At 43.0% G+C, this 16,080-nt stretch overlaps 1 protein-coding gene across 1 annotated transcript in view; it reads left to right on the top strand.

The window, feature by feature from the left end:
- Positions 1 to 4,314: 4,314 nt before the first annotated feature.
- NRG1 (neuregulin 1) overlaps positions 4,315 to 16,080 on the top strand; it is a 456,659-nt gene continuing 444,893 nt past the window's right edge. Inside the window, exon 1 of the mRNA XM_060237089.1 lies at positions 4,315 to 4,387. The gene's annotated coding sequence lies outside the window, so the exon portion shown is untranslated. The remainder of the gene's footprint in view (positions 4,388 to 16,080) is intronic.

The raw sequence follows: 16,080 nt of genomic DNA, 5'->3' as shown, positions 1-16,080 counted from the left end.
GGCACACAAAATGAATGAAAAAATAGTCTTATTTCACCTAGTATCTGACCTCCTTTAACAAGCAATGGAGCAGGCAAAATGCAGATGGGAGAAAGACAGAAGAGGAATAATTAACTTAGTATATAATATTTACAACACCCAAGGACAGAATTTTTAACTCAATATTTCCTTTGCTATGCATTTCTGAACTATATGCTTTACCAAAAAAAGGTGCAGTTTTGGTCTGTGGCATGCATGTTCAGTGATTCCCAGATGTATGGGATATTGCTGCTGAAGGTCACCTGCTGCTTAAATCAAATTCCATTTGAAACAACCTGTGATAAACTCATGATGTCGATATGCCCTTCAGTTGGAGAAAGCCTGGAAAAAATCGGGTGAACACAGATTACCATTTGCTAAGCGGTAATATACTGTGAGAATGCAGGCAAACTGTCTGACCTCTGTCACATACATATGTAGCAGAACAGGAACTGGTTCCGAGTGATGTGACCCCATAAGGCTACAGTGTACAATTAACAGGTTCACATGAGTCAGATATACTGCATAGATCTGTATTGTTCTCCATCTAGGAGAGAGAACAGCAATCAGGTAGCAAAGACCCACATAATTGACTCTTTTGATGTGGTTGCTTGATATTCATAGACACACTACAGCCACATGGGAAAGTGCTGTAGGGAAAACATCTTCATTCTGGATATAGTACAATCTGCGTTATCCCACCAAGAAGCAAGGGGATTTTTACCACTGGTAAAATTGTCAGTCAACTGTCTCAACCTTGAGCGGGCCTTGAATTCAGCAGGAGCTCACAGGAGCACAACTCCTGAACCTTTCTGATGGCCCCCCTCCTCCTCCCCCCTCCACCTACCATGTCCATTGAATAGTAGGTGCAGCTGCATAACAATCCCTGGATTAGGAGAGTGGGCAGCCAGCCGACCACCAGGAGCTTTGCCACACCCCCAGCAGCCCTCATTAACCCCTGGAGAAGCCCACACCACTCTTTCTCCACTTCTTATGTGATTTTGGGTGGTGGGTGGCTTGCTGGCCTTTTGACTGAGGGGGAAGGCAGCCAAGGAGGCCTTCTTGGGCTGGCTGGATCTCTAGTCAGCCCAAGCAGGCCTCGCTCACCTGGGGCTCTCCTTTCTTGCATCGGGTTGCTTTTGGCTGGTGGGGGGTGGTGACATATGCTAATGTGTTATGCTAATGAGCTCCACCACCTATTTTTCTGCAAAACAACCCCTGACCTTGAGTGACACAGAAATGTTTTATAATTTAATTTAAAGTGCTCATTTTGACATTTTATTGGTTTATTTACAAGGTTTCTATACTGCCTCTTAAGTACTGAAACTGGCTTAAAATGCAAGAGTATTTCTGAAATTGCCTTACTGAAACAGTGCACACCATCTTAATGGAAATATGCCATCATCTGGAATCAAACACATTTGCAAGACACAAGAAAACATCGATATTCATTAGTAAAAACAGAGGCTATTTACATCCTATAAACCGTTGTACACTTCTTAGTCCACTGACATCGACAATGGTATAGCTCTGCTTATGATTGCACTATTAGTAAAAGTAAATGCAGCCCTTTAATTTTGCTATTTGCACAAACGTGGAATACAGGGTATGATTATGAAGTTTTTCAGCACATATGCAGACTGTGTAGGTCTTTGTTGTAGAATCTCTTATAGGGGCCTTGACTGGAAAGGGACAATACAGGAGTCCCCAGTGTAGTTCAGTGGGTGCCATGGCACCAGTCAGCATCTTTCCTGGTGCCCACTAGTTGCTTTCGGTGTAATTTGGTGTAGTGGTTAAATACATGGACTCTTATCTGGGAGAAATGGGTTTGATTTCCCACTCTTCCACATGCAACTGCTGGAGTGACCTTGGGTCAGACACAAGTTCTCACAGAGCTGTTCTGTTCAGGAGTAGTTCTTGGAGAGCTCTTTCACCTCCACTTACCTCACAGGGTGTCTGTTGTGAGGAGGGGAAGGGAAAGGAGATTGTAAGCCGCTCTGAGACTCCTCCAGGTAATGAAGAGTGGGATATAAATCAAATCTCTTCTTCTTCTTCAACAAGGTTAGCTGGAGCTTTTGCCCATCAGGGAATCTGATTGGCTCTGCAGATTTAAAGAGATCCTGTTAAATAGAGTTTCTGCCTACAAAGTTGAAGAGGTACTCTTGGAGTTATATGTAACCTGTGCTGACATTTTGTGGTTGACTCCACCTACTCTGGCAGACATTTTGTAATTGTGGCTACCATCCTCTGTCACAATTCCAAAGGTGCCTGCTGACTGAAAAAGGCTGGAGATCCCAGATTAGAGCATAACATGATCAGTATTTATTTAATAATTTATTCAATTAGTTTCTGGTCTTTTTCACTGAGCTTAAACCAATGGAATCAATAGCATGAATCATCTAATAAGCAATGCAATGGAACTAGGAATATAGAAACCTGACACAAAGCATGAAGTATGAGCCATGCTGAGTTATCCAATGTAGAAAATATTTTACACATAAGTATTAAAGTGAAGGAGAGAAGGAACATTGTGGTGAGAACAAACAGCAGGCAGCTAATACATTATACAGTGTCCATGCAATCAATAGGATACTTTTAGATAAATCTGTTATGTCTGCATTTAGAGTACAGTGTTTGCAGTTCTGAATTTTCCAGGTCAAAGATGACTTTACAGAATTATAGAACTGGTTATCAAAATTGTTGCATAGCTGAAGAACCTTGCCTATGGGGAAGTACTAAAGTGTTTGTGATTTTACAATTTAGGGGGAGGGGGAAAACAATGATGAAGGAGAAACATGATCAAAATTCATAAACAATTTTGCACTGTGGGGAGAAAGTGAATAGAGCATTTTTCTGCCTCTTCATTTTTTCTGCAGCAGCAACTTCCTCACCAGCAACTTCCTCACCAACCGGGCTCATGGGAGCAAGCTATGCTTCCTAGAGCTCCTGCTGGGAGTATCTGTCTAATGGATATTGATAGATCTTTTATCGCTTTATAATGGCAATATCTAGATTAAAAAGCAATACCTTATTTTCGCCCTCTGAGAGCCAAACAACACATCTGAGTTTTTAAAGAGAGCCCAACTTAGGTTCCCTGCAGCCACACAGCAGCTGTGAGGAAGAAGAAGAAGACTTCAGATTTATACCCTGCCCTTCTCCCTGAATCAGAGACTCAGAGCAGTTTACAATCTCCTATATCTTCTCCCCCCACAACAGACACCCTGTGAGGTGGGAGGGGCTGAGAGGGCTCTTATAGCAGCTGCCCCTTCAAGGACAACTCTTGCAAGAGCTGCGGCTGACCCAAGGCCATTCCAGCAGCTGCAGGTGGAGGAGTGGGGAATCAAACCCGGTTCTCCCAGATAAGAGTCCACACATTTAACCACTACACCAAACTGGCTTCTTAAAACAAAGGAGAGCCCAGATGGGCTTTGAACAATGATGAGTAGAAGGGCTCCTGCCTTTCCTCTCTGAATCCTTTTCCCATGCTGAAACAGCACAAGGAGGAGAAGTTATTTCTCATTTTTGCTGTGTCAGGTTCAATATTTTGTGCATGTTGAACAGCAAGAATGATGAGATAATCTCTCTCCCCCTCGGCTGTTTTGGGGTGGGAAAAAGGCTCAAGGGGGGAGGCAGGAGGTCTCCCCCCAGTGGAAATGTTCCAGACTCATTTGCGCTTTCATTTTTAAAAGCCATTCTCCAGAGCTGCACAGCAGCTGTTAAGAACCTGAGTTGGACCCAACTCTTAAAAAGCCCAAATGTGTAATTTGGCCTTGAGACAAGTTAGCAACAAATCCTACAAGGACTAGTGAGTACTAGTTTTTCAGTGATCCACAATCAAATTCAGAGAGTGTAAATTTAAAGTCATGCTAACAATACAAGCCAATAAGTATTACAGTGAACAAAATGTGGCCAACTAGAGCTTCTCTTTAGGTAGAGTGAGACTGCCTACCTTAGGCTGAAAATACTGGAGTACATCATTGAACAACATTGCATAGTCATTTGGGAGTTTTATTATTCTGCTTTACCACCATTCAAGACCTCATTTAGATCTTTTTTTCTCAAAAACTGGCTCTGTGGTAAAGTGATATGACACACAAATCTGTATGTGACATCTCATGTTGTGACTTCAGCACTCTGATGTGTGAATGAGTTGTCAAAGCATAGACCAACGTGCAAAGTAGCATGACTGAAGTATCTTTGTATGCATTCAAGTGAAAAATATCTAAATATTCCTTTCCATTCTTTTCTCTCTTTCCTCTCCCTTCTTCCCCTCTCCTTTCCCACTTACTGTCAGGAAGGGCCACTTCTGAAGGGCCAAGTCAACCAAGCCTGGTATCAGCAGAGGTCAATGGCAGTAGCACCTACAACAGTGAGTAGATTTTGGTGTGTTGGTGGGTGGGATGGGGGCACTGATTGAAATGCTGAATTCGATGTGTGTTGTAATAACTTTTGTCAGGGCTTTTTTTTTTTTGTAGCAGGAACTCCTTTGCATATTAGGCCACTATAATATAGTGGGTTCAACGCATGGAAGAGGCAAGGTGGTAGTGAATATCAGCTCTTTATTAGGTACAGCATTGGGCATGCTGCACTTCAAGACTGGGGAACTGAGCCAGCGGGGCCAACTATATACAACACAGGGTTCCTGCGCAAGCATGCTATTGGGTCATTCAAACCAGCAGGGGGCCCGTGATTGGTGCAGGGCAGTAGGGGTTTGGATCCTGCTGCCCATTGTTCCCAAATCCCCCAGCTCTGTTCGTATGGCTCCAATGAGCCCGGCAGGAAAACCCATTTCAGTCCTCACTAGAGTCCACACACACAACAGCCACACACCCCTGATGTAGCCAATCCTCCAAGAGCTTATAAGGCTCTTAGTACACGGCCTACCGTAAGCTCCAGCAGAATTGGCTACATCAGGGGTGTGTTACCTAATATGCAAAGGAGTTCCTGCTTTAAAAAAAAACGCCCTGACTTTTGCTGAGGAACAAGGAAATGTGTCTTCCAAACCAAAATAAGGCTGTCAGCGCGGGGGTCTCATAATTTTAGGAGCATTTTTCTGCTCTCGCTGCTGAAATAGATTTATCTGCTTATTCCGGTGTCACTCGTAAAGACAGAGCAGTGGTATAAGCTGATGCAGGAAAGCAGAGGCTTGGAGCCAGCTGTACCGCTAGTGGATCATCAGCTAAATGAGCCCCATCCTTGGCAATGTGCTAATGGGCCCCTGCCAGTCTCAGTTTAGTGGTGAGTAGGAGCCCTGATTTATGATACTGTGTATGCTTCCTGTGTGCTTCTCTTCGAATGATCCTGCCTTCTGCACAGTGCACGATCAACTTTAGCAAAATCTATCTCTACTGGTCTGTACCGTCATACAGAAATGTGAAAAAGCAACTTCAGTAATAATTTTGGCCCAGACTGACTTTTTTCTACCCATAACAAAAGATCTTAGTCTTCTTATCTGATTTGAAACAGGAGGGAGAAAAGAAAATTCTTACTAGCTATAGGGAAAAGACAAAACTCCAGATCTCTTTCACAGATTTGGGGGGGGGGGGAGGCAATGGGAAGAGAAGAATCCAGATTTTCTCTGATTCATAGAAAAACAATCTGTGAATGTCAACACAAACACTTTCTTTGTGCCACGAGATTCTGAGGCCCTCAGCCTCATCCACTGCAGCCCAGGGAAAGATGGGATAGATTAGCTCTAGGGTGTAAGTGATAGAAAACAGGGTAATAAGGAACATTCACAGCTGTGGAGTAGGATGTATGTTTTGTGTGAGAGGCGGTGCGTGTGGTGGGATGAAGGATCTGGGCAAATGACCTACATAATCCTGCTCTCTTCTCCCTCTGTCCCCCCCCCCCCCCACCTAGTCTAACTCTAGATTCTTAGAGTTGCCAGCCAGTATGGGAAATTCTGGGGACATTGCCTGGGGAAGACAGGAAGCTAAGCAGAAATATGTTACCAGAGAGTCTTCCCTCCAAAGCTGCCATTTCCTACAGGAGAACACATCTCTGTAGTCTGTAGAACCTCCCGTCCCTATCCTTTTAGAACTACAGTTCCCAGAATTCTCTCAGAAGAAGGAACCAATTGAAGTTTGGGGTGCATGTATGAGGCAGGAAAGTTCAAGTTATGTTTCTCTCTGTGACATGTCCTTTTTTCTTCTATGCCCATATGGTGCATGCAAAAATATTTTCATAGATTCTAGGAAATTAAAATATTGGGGAAAGACAGGTTATTATAATACATCATAGAGAGTTGAATTATCGCTTCTGCAGCCTTGGCTGGAAAAAGAAGAGAGAGTTATCCTCATTATCCTCTTTGTACTCAGAGCAGCACTCATTTATCAGTATGGTAGATTATCTGTATTCAATAGGTAAGCTAAGCTTAACTGCCATTAAAATGAGAGCTAAATTCAGAGCTATTAACTTTAATAGCTTATGGAATAATAAGTTAGCCTTTGCAAAATATCAGAGGATGGGTTGTTACAGAATGGATGAAGGTGTGTGCAAGACAGGAGAGAGAAATATGTCCCTTTAAAAATGTTTTCAGCACTACTTTCCCCCTTATTAACTATGCTGCTGGTACAGTGCCGCACCAAAAACAGAATAAATCCTCACTGTTACAAAAATGCAAATTATCCCTAAAATCAAACTCAGTTAAAATAACTATAGCACCTAAAACAATAACTATATATCAGGTCTAGGGTTGCCAGCTCTGGGTTGAAGAATACCTGAAGATTTGGGGGTAGACCCTGGGGTGTTGGCATATTCGCTGGTATGCTCTGGATTTGTGAGGTTTAAGAATATACAGCACACTGACTTGTGCTAACTATTTACATTTATTTACAGATTTATAAGTTTATAGTTGTTCTGGTATACACCGGACAAAGTGCTTCGCCAGACAACATGTTTGAGAGCAGAGATACACTGCATAGACTCTTCCCAGTTATATACATATAGCTATTTACAAGAACCAATCAGCACACGGCGCTGCGTCATTCTGCATAGGCACAAGTACTCTGGACAGAACTGGTATGCACCTGCTAAGGGAAGCTGTCAGGAACTGTCATAGATCATGTTCATTAGACTCCAGCCTGAAGTCTTCCTAGCAAGCATATGCTGACAATCCCCCTAAGACTCAGGCGATGAGTCCCAGCCTTTGTTTCAGAATTACAGATTTGTCCACATTTAAACACTTAGTGAACATGTCTGCTACATTTCCATCAGAAGAACAGTATTGTAACATAATCAAACTTCTATATAGTCTCCCTGACATTCTGATAGCGAATGTTAATGTGTCTTCTTCTTGTTTTGACATCCTGTGCATTTGCCAACTGTTGAGCAGCAGTATTGTCACAAAATACACACATAGGTAAGTTACGTTGCATGTTCAGGTCTATTAGTAGCTGATATAACCATTCCAGCTGAACAACCCAATCACTTAATGCAGAAAATTCATAAAAGGACATGCACATTTCTGACACAACATATGAACTGCAATGCAGATATCTGGTCTTGACCAACATTCTATATACCGTAGGGACCCAATTAGTGATTGATACAATGCCTTGTTTTCAAACACTTTGTCATCAGGCTCTTTTCCATAGCTTGTGGTCATTGGTGTATTAACACAGTTTGCATTTGTCATGTTGTATTCTTCAAGAAGCTTTGTTATTTTATGCTCCTGACTGAGCTCAAAACATCCATTTGTGTTCTTTGTAATGTCTACACCCACATAATGCTGAATGCTCCCCAAATGCTTAATTTTAAACAGGCGTTGAGTTGTTTGTATAAACCATTGTAGCTGCATATCATTATGGAACAGAAAACATAAATCATCCACAAAAACAAACAGATAGCATTTAGTTTTCCCAATGGTTTTGCTAAACATACATGGGTCAGCAATTCCCTGTGTGAACCCAAGATCAGTTAAGGCTTTGCTCAGACATTGATTCCATGCTCTTGCACTCTGCTTTAAGCCATACAGGGCTTTGTTAAGTTTCAACACAAGGTTCAGGTTAGTGCTTTCAAACCCTGGGAGTTGTTCCATGTAGAGCTGTTCAACTATTCGGGCGTTTAAATAAGCGGTTGTGAAATCAAAATGATGCACCTGCATCTTATCAATCCCAGCCTTTTACAATGCTGTTTTTAGCGTATCAGAGTTGACCGTAGGTGCAAATGCTTCATCATAATTCTGACCTTCAATCTGGGAAAAACCCCTTGCTACTAGCCTGGCGTTCCTTTGCAGCCCACCGCCGGTAAGGCTTTCAGTTTGAATAACCAGTGGCAACTGATAACGTTTTTGTCAGCAGGCAAATTAGTCAGAGTAAACATTCCATTTTCCGTAAGAGACTCATGTTCTGCTTGCATGGCAGTCTGCCAAGCTTGCCTTTATGACTCAGGCAAAGTTAACACTTCCTGGTAACTCTTTGGTTCTCTTACATATACATGATTTACAGTAGTGATATCAAACTCAAATCAGTTTGGAGGTATACCCTTTGTACTTCTGGTAGACACTCTAGGCACCTGTTGCTCACTCTGTTCACTCTCAGAGGCTTGTTGCCTAGGAGACACTATCTCTTGTTTTACACTTGGTGAAGTTTCCTCTGATAAGGGGAGTGCGACCTGCGAAGGCAATTCATTAGCATGCACTCTGTGCCAATTCTGGTCTTCTCAAAAATTGGCCGACCTGCTAAAGCTCAGCGTTTGATGTTCATTAGAAAACCTGTATGCCTTCATTCCAGTCTGATAGCCTAGAAATAGAAGCTTTTAGAAGCTTGTGCTTGCAACCATCTGTGAAATCCAGATGACATGAATTCACCTCCCATGTCGGTCTGCAAAGCACATAATACACCCAATTGTTTCTGTACCTTGCATGCTCAATATTTTACTGTTGTGAACACCTCAGACTTCTTTTTGAGCGCATACACCCATGAGAATCTGGAAAAATCATCAATCATTGGGGAGGGAAGGTGGCTCAGTGGTAGAGCATCTGCTCGGTAAGCAGAAGGTCCCAGGTTCAATCCCTGGCATCTCCAAAAAAGGGTCCCGGCAAAAAGGTGTGAAAAACCTCAGCTTGAGACCCTGGAGAGCCGCTGCCAGTCTGAGTAGACAATACTGACTTTGATGGACCAAGGGTCTGATTCAGTATAAGGCAGCTTCATATGTTCATATATGTTCAACTAAGATTAAGGCAAAGTCTTATAAGAGTGGCTTTTGGGGAAAGGTCCTATCACATCTGCATGTACTAAAGCCAATGGTTTTGCAGACACGCTATCACTTTTCCTGGCAACTGGGAATGCTTTTGATTTTGTGCGTTTGCACACTTCACAATCAAGGAACTCTTTACATTCCTTCACTCCCTCATGCCTGCAATAGCAAGTGTTCTGCTTATAGTGTTAAAACTGGCATGCCCCAGCCTTCGGTGGAGCAAGTGCACACAATTATCATGAGGTTTCGTGATAGTTACCACCTGTGCTCTCATAGATAAATAGCTCCCACACATATAGCTATTTACAAGCACCAATCAGCACACAGTGCTGAGTCATTCTGCATAGGCACAAGTACTCTGGACAGAACCGGTATGCACCTGCTAAGGGAAGCTGTCAAAACTGTCACAGATCATGAACTATCATAGATCATGTGCACTGGACTCCAGCCTGAAGTCTTACTAGCAAGCATATGCTGACATGGGGAGGGTGGGGTTTAGAAAGGAGAGGGGAGGGACTACCTCATCTGGTTATAGTACCATAGCATCGACCCTCCAAAGTAGCCATTTTCTTTTGGGGAACTTATCTTGATTGTTGGAGATCAATACTAATAGCAAGAAATCTACAGGTACAATCTAGAGGGTGGCAACACTAATCCCCCCCTCACCCAAATAGAGTTGCCAGACTCCAGGTGGGAGTGAAAGATCCCCGATTTTGCAGGCTCTTGCCCGCCTCCAATAGCCATTACCTGGCTTAACATCCCCAGTGTGATGATGTCACATGGAAGTGATGTCATTGCACCAGCGACATCATGCGAGGACAGTCTGGTGGCAGAGCATCACTGTGGGACATCCCTGGTGTGATGATGCCACTTACTCTATTTGGTTCCTACATTAAGCAATTTTGGCCACCCCTGCCATAGAGTCTACCCTCCAACACATTCATTTTCTTCAGGGGAACTGTTCTCTGTAGTCTAGAGATAAGCTGTAATTTTTTTGTGTGGGGGGGGGATCCCCAGGTCCCACCTAGAGGCTGGCATCCCTATGCCCCTGATTTATTTGGGAGTCTCAACACAACACTCTGCCCTTTCTGAGCATGGCTCATGTGGCTTTCCCTTCTAAGCCAAAGCAAATAAAAATCTTCTTTGCTCCAACTTAAAGGGGATACAGAATGCTAGCTGCAGGCAGAATCTCCATTTCAGTAATCTTTCTGCAGCCATTCTAGAGGGACAGAGCTTAGTGCCTTCTTCAAAATGGCCCTTTTAGGGCTTTAACAGTTTATATATATACACATACATACACATAAATACATACTACTCAACCAAGGCCTAGTTGTTGATGTGGGGTGCCAGGATATGGGAGGGGGCTATAAAGATTGTTGTCAACTAAGCATTTCTGCACCAACATGATGAGCAGGAAGGGGAAAGGTGGCCAAGCCCACCAGGGCACAGCATCCCTGACCCCAGCCACCACCACCCTTGCCACTGATCAGCTGGTCAGCAGAGGAAGAATTACTGGTGGTGGATGAAAAATGTAGCCCAGTGTGGCAGTGATGTCACCAGCAAAGCAGCAATGTCACTTCCAGTGTGCACGAGAGTGATGCCATCATGTTACTGCCATGCAGAATGCTCTGAGGTTTGAGCAAAAAATGGTAAAAACAGCTTCTCCCATAGAATGTTTGCCAAAATACTAGAGTGTCCTGCGTTACTGGCAAGACGATGATGTCATTTCAAGTGCACGCTGGAAGTTACGTCACCTTGTCATGGTTGCTACAATACCAGGTTAGACCTCTCCCCAGGGATAGTCAGTCCCTCTCACATTCTGTTGGTTGCCAGGGAGTAACCTGGCAACACTAGGAAGGAGGTAGGGGAGCAGTGGTAGCAGCAGCAAGCCAGCATGAAGATGATAGGGGCATGTGAGTGCAATCGATGTATGTCTCAAACAATCCCAGTCATTGGTGCTTGTACAGCAATAGCAACTTTCCCCATTCCTATGTGAAACCAGCCTTTGTTCTAGATATGGGAGTTCTAGAGAGATGGTACCACAACTGAGAAGGCTCTCTTACAACCTTCCAGGGACTATGCACATATAGCAGAACCTTTCCCATTGCTACTACAGAGATGTTCCCAAAGGTATAATAGATCTAGTTTTGTTTCTGTTTTTTTGACAATGCTATTCTCCCCCCCCCCCTTTTTTTTCATTTATTTATTTGTATCCCACCCTCTCTGCAACCGGACTCAGGGTGGCTAACAATCAAATATCATTTAAAATAATACAATCCTAAAACTACTAAAATCATTAAAATACAATCACAATAGTGCTACATAAATTAATTGCAAATTTCAATATATTCCTCAGCAGGCTATGCAATTTCAGAATTAATTCTTTTAAATTAGATCTTCACAATTTCATTATCACCGTTAGTGGTCCTTAAGATGTTAAACAGTTTATAGTAGATGATATTGCTCAGTTCTAGTAGGAATGTGGCAGCTCTTTCCCATCTCACGTGAGCAGAGTACCTTCTAGGCCCTTTGATTTCAATGGACTTTAAAAGGTGTAACTGTTTAGGGTTGCACTGCTAGTGTTTAAAAGTTCATAACAAAGATGAGGCTATCTAAATCTAGATATTGTTTTAATCCTCTTTGCCTTTTTAAGATTAGTTCTCTATACTATTGTCAGGTTACCTTTCTGACCACAGGTAAAAGGCTGTTTTGCTAGCAAGTCAGGTTTAGTGAATCCAAGATCCATCACATCTTGGATTTTCTGTGAGATTGTTTATATACTGAATTTAAAAAAGTTATATTAAAAAAAGTTATGTTATTCTTGCACCTTAGGCATGTTTTAAAGACAAATTATCACATTCCTCCTCCAATAGATTTTCTTTCTTTACATTTGTTGTTGAAAACACTGTCAAGGGGCTCTTTTGAACCATGATTCACAGTCCCATTTTATTTTCTGTGATTCCAAGTGGATTTCCTGATGGTATGTTTATTATTATTATTATTAATAGTTTATTTATATTCTGCCCATTATCACATGAGGGCTGAAAGCGGAGTACATCATAAGTAATAAAATCACAATAAAATCACAGTAACATTACAATAAAAGCAAATTACAGTATTTAGTAAAAGTACAACAGGATGGTCCAGCAAGATAGTAAAACAAAATGGTATAGCAGGATGGTACAGCAGAACAGCACAGTGGAATAGTACAGTAGGGGAGGCCAACTGATCTAATAGATAGATTCCTGCCGCCTCATCCAAAAGCCTGGCAGAATAGCTCCATTTTTCAGGCTGTACAAAAGGCTAACAAGCCAGGTAGTAGATCTGATGTAGGTCAGAACTTAATGTCTTATCTATTCAAACCTATGTGCATGTTTTCCATAAAGTAGGATGATCTTTAGGCGTAATCTGGACATGCAGCCTAAGTCAGGGGTCCCCAACACTAACCAACACCTTCCCTGCTGCCAACCAAGTGTTTTAAGAAAATGAGTTGGTCCAGATGGGACTCTTGCCAAGAAAGGGTTCTGATTGACCATTGGAGATTTTATTAGCTATTCAAGTTTTTAAAAAAATTGCTGTGGCAGCAGCTGCCCCCTCAGCACAAGGATATTCACTGTGTGACTGAAGTTAAACTGTGACGGCCATTTTGTGGCTGGCTTTTCCTCCTGTGGTACCCATTTTGTGGTTGCCATTTTATGACTGGACCCACCACACAGTTCCAAAGGTGCCCATAGGCTCTAACAGATTGGGGATCCCTGACCTAAGGAATCACTCTTTCAACAGTTCCCAGGAAGCAGTGCTTCCATCCTTCTCCAGCAAAGAGGAGAAAATATGGTATACTTGAGAGATGTGGATAGCTTTAAAAAACTAGGGGAGGTCCTTTTGAGGTAAACTCAGCACTGTATTTTGCTTCAGCAGAATTAAGAAGGACACTAACACTTGGACTTATGTATATCTTGTAGTCTGTAAATTTCCAAAAGACTCATTGTTTTCGCTGTGACAGGCTGACATAGCTGCCCCTTTGGTACCTGCAGGTAAGAAACCCGTTGGTCAGTTTCAGCTTCATTTTGGTATGTGTAGGTGGGAGGGAGAAACCTCCCTGAAAATTCCATTAGCTCACAATGTACTGTATATACACACAGTTGAATATCTCACAGGCTCTCCCAAGATTACATTCAGCCTTTCTATCTGTTGACCCCACATGGTACTCTATTACCAGTCCTCTGATTATATGCACTTTGTGATAAGAGGAAGAATAATGCCGTACAAAGACAAATGTAGAGAAAGGGTTTCTATTATTCTTTTCTTTTGTTCTTAGTTTTGCAGTAGACAGTGGAGGTCCCCATGAAAAGACTATCTGTTTCTCTTGTCACATCCTTTATTCTTAACCTACATAGTGCATACTGATTTAACCTGAACTCCTTCTCAGTCTTGCCATGGTCACTTTTCTCAGTCACTTTTGCTTCTCCTCTATACCATTTTCATTTCCAGGTTACACTGTCTTTTATATTAATAAATATAAAAGGCCTTCATATTTGTGCACTTCAAAAACAAACAAACCCCGTGAATTATGTGTGTGGTTCTTTCACATATCTAACCAAGCAGTTTAGAAAAGAATCTCAATTATTGTTGCTCTGATAATTCCATGGAACGAAAAATGTTCAGAAAAGAATACTCTTCTGTGCCATGATGATGCAAAAGAATTCCACCCCCACCCTTCTGTCCCTTCCTTTGCAACCCAGGCTGGCTTAAGTCATCTGGAGCTCTTAGTTTTGCAGCAGCCTTCACTGTAGTGCTTCTACTTCTGGCATTGCTGAAGTCTGGATTATTTACAATAAATCTTTGTAGAACCAAATTTTGCTTCTCTGAGAGGCCATCTTCCTCCTGGTCTTCTTCCTTCCATACACCCAGCCAGCCTTGCCACAGCCACCTTACCAGCCGGAGCTCGAGTGGCGCAGTGCAACACGGCCAGCTGTGGGCACTGTGATCTGGACACACTCCCCCGCCTCTGCCGCCTTCTCCCTCCCACATAATGCAGGAGGGTGCCAGAAGAGCCCACCAATCAGCTGATCAGTGGAACCTTTATTAGCGAGCAGGAAGGGTGGTAGCTCTCCCTTCTTCGCTCACTCGCTCATTTCTTCCACCCAACCCTGGGCGGGGGAGCCCCCAATTTGGCACCCCACCCCAGTGCTGAGCCTGTAGGCAACCCCCTACAGTCACCTAATGGATGCACTGGCCCTGTATAGCATACAACTGTCCTTGTAAATCTGACTGTATTTGAGCATTCTGTAGACACATGGAGAAGGATTTGTAATAAGACCTGATGCTAATTTATTTTACTGATAATTTCGAAGAAACAATAACACCTCCCAGCTATCTGTTAGAGTTGCTTTAGCATAAAAAGGAGTCAGGCAATTGTATTCCTGTTGCTATACTGTTGTAAATATCCCTGTTGCTATACTGTTGTAAATATTTTTCCTCAGAACTTTGTATCTTCCTGAGATTTGCCCAAAGTATTCATAGCTGAAACAGAAGAGATTTCTATTAACCAGGACCTTTCATTGTCACCAGACCTCAGATTCAGCAGGAGCTCACAGAAGGACAGCTTCTGAACCTTTCTGAGGGTTCCCCTTCCTCCTCCCCACCTACCTACCTTGTCCCTTGAGTAGTAGGTAAAGCTGCATAACAATCCCTGGATTAGGAGAACGGGCGGCCAGCCAGCCACCAGGGGCCTTGCCACGCCCCCAGCAGCCCTCATTAACCCCTGGAGAAGCCCACAACACCCTTTCTCTGCTTCTTATGTGATTTTAGGTGGTGAGTGGCTTGCTGGCCTTTTGATGGGGGGGGGGTGGCCTAAAAGAGCCCCAGGCGAGTGAGGCCTGCTTGGGCTGGCTGGATCTCTAACCAGCCCAAGTAGGCCTTCCTTGCCCAGGGCTCTCCTTTCTTGCATTGGATTACATTTTGCTGGGGGGGATATGCTAATGAGATGCTAATGATCTCTGCCCCCTATTTTTCTACAAAACAACCCCTGATTGTCATAAATGTTACTTTATCAGCATTTCTCTGTACATATGAATCAGCAGACAAACAAGCATATCTACAACTAGGAATGAGGAAATATTAGGAAGAAAAAGAAGAGCACAAAATGGTCAGTAAAGAATCAAGGGGAAAGGAGGGGAAGGAAAGATTGCTGAAAGAGGGTATTTATGGGCTGGCATACATGCCCTGAAAGAGTAAGCAGTACAGACCTATTGAAACTATACAGCTTCAAAATGTAGGTTGTAGGAGGTATAAATTACATTACAAATTCCAAGCTGTGATTTAGTGGTTAGAAATGTCAAAGTGGGGCTGAATTCAGACATCCTGAAGAAACTCTGGTTTAATTCTGGCTTAGAATCCAAGTTTATAGGCAAGATCCATTTTTTTTTCAAAGCATCCAAATTCAGACTTCACAACAAATTACTGGCAGATTTAAACCTTCTGAAACCAGGAAGTCTTCAGTCTTGGCTCTGTGCAGAAGAAGAGGGTGGCCGCAGTCACACTCACCATTAAATCCATCCCTAACCCGTTGCTATTATACTCCGCAGCTTTTTTACAACGAATTTCCTGATCAGACATCCCTCCATCCTTCAGTTGTAAGCAGCATTGGTCCATTATTGATTGATCAGAGGTCTCAACCAGATCTCCTTTTTTGAGATGGCATTCCGTACTCACGCAAGCGCAGTACCGTGGGATATCATGCTTGGCTTTTTAAAAAAAAAAGGTGCCAGAAAAGGTGGGTGATTTAACCCCCCCCCCCCAAGGGAGGGGAAGCCCAGGAGTTCTCTTTGCTGTCTCTCCGCCTGGCGGGGACACAGCAAA

Source organism: Heteronotia binoei, chromosome 4, assembly GCF_032191835.1.
Source record: "Heteronotia binoei isolate CCM8104 ecotype False Entrance Well chromosome 4, APGP_CSIRO_Hbin_v1, whole genome shotgun sequence".
NCBI lineage: Eukaryota > Metazoa > Chordata > Lepidosauria > Squamata > Gekkonidae > Heteronotia > Heteronotia binoei.
Note: the sequence above shows the minus strand (reverse complement) of the source record. Positions and strands in the feature narration are given on the sequence as shown.